Genomic DNA, 6,095 nt, shown 5'->3' with positions numbered 1-6,095 from the left:
GCTTAATTTTTTTTGCGATTGTAAATATAAATGAAAATAGTTTTAGATCTATTTTACATCATGATCATTGGAGACAAATGTGAAACCAGTCATATTTCATCAAACTGAAAGCATATCAACATAACAGTCATGTATGCCCTTTTGCCATAGTGAAGTATGAAATCCTGTGCCTTTATGCAGAATTTAAATTGTATGTCCTTATAACTTGCAGAGATGAGATTTGGAGACTCAAACTATAGGCTTCTGTTAAAAAAAGTACAATTTTAATTGTGTTAAATTTTAGCCACTTTCATAAGCCACCGTCAGTAATGCCCACATACATTTATAACTGTCAATTTAGTTTTTAATTTCCTTCAATTTTGCATAATTCCATTACATTATTAATAATACATTATTATTCCCAAGGATCACTATCAATAGGGGATCATATTAGGCTAACATATTACAAGTTGTGCAATAATTTGAGACATTTTTGAATCATCATGGAACGCGGTGACTGTTGTTGTCAAGAGGACTGGGCGTTGTCATCACAGTTCAATGATTAGTGAGTATTAGGGTAGATTTGACAATTGTTCAACCCCTGCTTTACATTTTTCTCACCTTCCAATATTTAATGGATTAAACAATTAAATATAGCAACTTAAAACTGTATTTTTGATTCATCAATTTATTTTGTGTGTAAAGTCTCTCTTACCTGTTTTTTAACCCTAAATAATCTACAAGATCAGAGTATTTTTAAATATACCAATTGGTGTTGAAAAAGAGACGAATATGCATTTATTTAGATGGCTTTATTTAATTGATCCCTAATATTACGAACCCGTTCTCTCGATTTAATCTAATGAGTCTGTCGAGAAAATTTGAATTAAAGGTACACGTATTTAAAGGGAATGTTTAAAATAAATGTACTGAAAACCCTGTTGAATGAAAACTCCACGAGATATTCTGTTGCCCAGCAAGTAGGAGGGTTTTCAGCAGTTGAATTAAACGTATTCAGTGCGCGCAATGGAACCACACCTGCAAAGCCTGTTCCTAAGTATGAATCAGCTCCACAGCCTAAAGCTACAGACAGACAGACAAACAGAGCCTTATTACCATCCAAATAGAGTGGAAAAACAGGCCAGGATAAGACTCAGAAGGCGATTTAACCTATACCTGAAGATGTGGACCACTATAGTGACAGTTCCAGTGAGAGAGAAATAGTGAATGTCCAATGGAAAATCATTACTGAGTGATATTGACGGTCTGGGAGTGATGACACTGTGTCATTTTATGACGGCTCCCTATCTGGATTGGGGCTATCACAAACAAGGGAAGACTCAGGGCAGTTTGTTCCCAAATAATGAAAAACAGCATGTTGTCTGGCATCGCCATGGAACATGAGAATGTGCTTATTATCATGTAACATGGGTTGTATGAATGACCAGTCGATGTATTAGGAAGAACACCCACACAAGTATTTTCACTAGGCTAACATCTGTACATTTGAAGTTGGAAATTCACATACACTTTGGTTGGAGTCATTAAAACTAATTTTCAACTACTCCACAAATTTATTCTTAACAAACTATAGCTTTGGCAAGTAATTTAGGACATCTACTTTGTGCATGACACAAGTAATTTTTCCAACAATTGTTTGCAGACAGATTATTTCACTTATAATTCACTGTATCACAATTCCAGTGGGTCTGAAGTTTACAAAGACGTTGACTGTGCCTTTAAACATCTCGAAAAATTCCAGAAAACAATGTCATGGCTTTAGAAGCTTCTGATAGGCTAATTGACAATATGAGTCAATTGGAGGTGTACCTGTGGATGTATTTCAAGGCCTACCTTCAAACTCCGTGGCTCTTTGCTTGACATCATTGGAAAATCAAAAGAAATCAGCCAGATCTCCACAAGTTTGGTTCATCCTTGGGAGCAATTTCCAAGCGCCTGAAGGTACCATGTTCTCTGTACAAACAATAATAGTATGCAAGTATAAACACCATGGGACCACGCAGCTGTCATACCGCTCAGGAAGGAGACGCCTTATGTCTCCTACAGATAAATGTACTTTGGTGCAAAGTACAAATCAATCCCAGAACAAAAGCAAAGGACCTTGTGAAGATGCTGGAGGAAACAGGTACAAAAGTATCTATATCCACAGAAAAACGAGTCCTATATCGAGATAACCTAAAAGATCGCTCAGCAAGGAAGAAGCCACAGCTCCAAAACCGCCATAAAAAAAAGCCAGACTACGGTTTGTAACTGCACATGGGGACAAAGATCATCATTTTTGGAGAAATGTCCTCTGGTCTGATGAAACAAAAATAGAACTGTTAGGCCATAATGACCATCGTTACGTTCGGAGGAAAAAGGGGGAGGCTTGCATGCTGAAGAACACCATCCAAACGTTAAGCACGGGGGTGGCAGCATCATGTTGTGGGGTGCAGGAGGGACTGAGGCAGGAAAAGTATGTGGATATATTGAAGCAACATCTCAGGAAGTTAAAGCTTGGTTGCAAATGGGTCTTCCAAATGGACAATGACCCCAAGCATACTTCCAAAGTTGTGGCAAAATGGTTTAAGGCTTAAGGACAACAAAGTCAAGGTATTGAAGTGGAAATCACTAAGCCCTGACCTCAATCCTATAGACAATTTGTGGGCAGAACTGAAAAAGCGTGTGCGAGCAAGGAGGCCTACAAACCTGACTCAGTTACACCAGCTCTGTCAGGAGGAATGGGCCAAAATTCACCCAACTTATTGCGGGAAGCTTGTAGAAGGCTACCCGAAACGTTTGACCCAAGTTCAACAATTGAAAGGCAATGCTACCAAATACTAATTGAGTGTATGTAAACTTCTGACCCACTGGAAATGTGATGAAAGAAATAAAAACTGAAATAAATCATTCTCTCTACTATTGTTCTGACATTTCACATTCTTATAATAAAGTGGTGATCTTAACTGACATAAGACAGACTTTTTATGCACAATTGTTACTAGGATTAAATGTCAGGAATTGTGAAAAACTGAATTTCAATGTATTTGTCTAAGGTGTATGTAAACTTCCGACTTCAACTGTGTATATCACTGCAAGGGATTAGAGGCAAAACTAGTATACAACGTCAAAACAGCAACATGGAGATCAAAATGGAAGCATACACCATTAATCAAAAAGGGATACTGATATAGCCTTAATTGTTGTGGCTCGATATGATAACAGTCAGTGAAAGTTTGTAAACTTCTGACCCACTGGGAATGTAATGAAAGAAGTAAAAGCTGAAATAAATCATTCTCTCTACTATTATTCTGACATTTCACAATCTTAAAATAAAGTGGTGATCCTAACTGACCTAAGACAGGGAATTTTTACTAGGATTAAATGTCAGGAATTGTGAACATCTGAGTTATCTGAGTATTCGGCTAGCACGGAAACCAAACCGGCTGCGCGCATGCGCCATCGTGCATACATTTATGGACACCAAACGCGATCACGACACGCAGGTTAAAATATCAAAACAAACTCTGAACCAATTACATTAATTTGGGGACAAATGAATGTCCCCAAATTAAAGTTCACTATAAAATACTACAGTACTTACTATATGTAGTAAACTGTAGTACACTGTATAATACTATACTACACACTGTAGTGTCCCTCGATCAAGGGTAGTGCATACTATAGAATATTGTCGTATAGTGTAGAATACTATAGTAAATATCCAAAACACAACACTTTTTTTACTATAATAAATACGACAGTATTTAATTTGCATATATCTTGCCCATTCCCCTCCCCCATATCCAAATTTGTGAGAAACCTACATGCCATGTAAAGACCATATTGTTTTCCATACAAGTTATAGAAAAGAGCAGAAGTGCTGAACTATCTGTTTAGAAAACAGTACTACCTACGTACAAGTTATGGAAAATGTGCTCTTTCATTATTTCTCCAAGGAGAAAGCCTCCACTTCTAGGTCAAAGATAATACAACAAAAACACAATAGTAAATACTACAGTAATGTCTGCAAAAACATTACAGTCTGCAAAAACACTACATTAATTACTATAGTATATATTACAGTTTTCTTTTACTACAGTATTTATACTATAGTTAACTGTAAATACAACAGTATACTACTGTAAAGTCTGCGGAAAAAACACTACAGTGAATGCTATAGTATTTATACCATAGTATACTATAGTATTTTTTAATGTGGGTCTCTATAAGGTCCAAGGGTCTTAATCCATAACCCCATGGAGGGGTCACAGGGAGGAGGGGGTTTGACCTCAGAATGGTTCTGTTAGAGTTGATCGCTAGCCAATCAGGCCTGAGTCGGGAGGCGGCATGTAGAAAACAACTGTCAACAGGTCATTAGACGTAGAATCACAGACTGATGCATGGACAGATGGACGTGCACACACACCCTCACGCATGCACGCACCCGCACACAAACACACACAAACACACACACCTCTTTCTTTTGATGCACACTTCTATGTGTCGATATAATTATGGCCAAACAGTGGGTGGAAGGAGGGGAATAGTGTCCATGAACGAATCAGAGCGTGGAAATGATTTGCTCTGTCTGGTTTGCTACATCTATTGGGTGCAATCACTGAGGGGATCAGGGACAAGGGGGAAATCACACAGACACGCAAGGACACACACACACACACACACACACACACACACACACACACACACACACACACACACACACACACACACACACACACACACACACACACACACACACACACACACACACACACACACACAGACGATCTGCTAATGGGTCCGAAGGTCGGAGAAAACAGATTTCCCGTTAAAGCTCCCTGGGAATCCAGAGCTGGCAGGGGGAAATGTGCTCAGAGAGAATTCAGACAGTTGTCTATTTAGCCCTGTAGCCACCTGGTGGTACTTACCCACAGCCCCTCTCTTTGACGATCTACAGTACATAGATAATATGATGTATTGTCTGGCAAAGGTGTGGGCCACAAAGGGCTGCCTGCTTGGTTAATATTAATTCAATGTTTCTATCATGCTAAACACATGATTTGATTATATAGTATGACAGATAAACCAAGCCACGACGGATTTGAGTTAGGCTACATCCTTTTTCTCTGCCGCAGAGAGAAATAGCAGGCACTGAAAGAAAAGCCTCTGCCTGTGCTACTCACCCAGCAAGCTGCCTGGTGCACTCCATCACCATGGTTTCACCAGACATCAATCATCACATCCAGTCTCAATACCCTCCTCCAGAATGGCTGCTGTAAAACCGATCCACCCATCAATACCAGGGGGAGAAACTCCATTCAGTACACTAAATCATCAAGTCAAAGCTTGTTTGATGATTATTGTTGTCTGTATATTTAGCTGCTCTTTGAGCAGTCTTTACAGTAACTAGCAATTGGTAGTCATACAGTTAAACAAATATTGATGTGCATAAATTATAATTCACCCTGTCAGCTTGCATTTTTGGCAATCATGTTTCATAGGCCTCTAAATAGAAAAAACGGAGTACAAAGTCTTGGCCAACAGAGAGCGCTATGGAGCCATACAACAGCTCTATCACAAGGCTATGAACAGGTAGCTTGCTGGTGCTCCATGTCTAGCTGCAGACCAGACTGATGGACAAACTGCGTCAGCTCTGTCTCCTGTGCTGTTCAACCAGGTGATGCAGATTACATCCCCGGCATGACATCTGCCACTGACAACACAATAACAGCAAATCCATATGAAACCTGCTGGGTGTGGATCTATTGGGTGTGGATCTATTGAACCAATTAATTGACTGATTTGTTTATGCCCTTAAGACATCATTGTCTCACTATGTATTTTGTATTTTGTAATGATTTACAGGTCAAAGCAGCATTGTGATCAGCGCAGTGCTGTCAATGGACTCACTCATATCAACACGTATGCCTCAGATATTTTTGGTATATCATTCGCAAATTTTACAATGTGGTGAACAGCTCCTTGTTTAGTAGGAAAGTTATCACACAGGTCAAATTAGCTGTAGAATGTCATAAGTTATGGGCCTGTGAAAGCCAATTTGGGCATTCCACACTGAGGGAGTATGCACTGATGCAGTCACCCATCCACTATGT

Source organism: Oncorhynchus nerka, linkage group LG15 (assembly GCF_034236695.1).
Source record: "Oncorhynchus nerka isolate Pitt River linkage group LG15, Oner_Uvic_2.0, whole genome shotgun sequence".
Classification (NCBI taxonomy): domain Eukaryota; kingdom Metazoa; phylum Chordata; class Actinopteri; order Salmoniformes; family Salmonidae; genus Oncorhynchus; species Oncorhynchus nerka.
The sequence above is the reverse complement of the archived record's forward strand: the minus strand, read 5'-3'. Positions refer to the sequence as shown.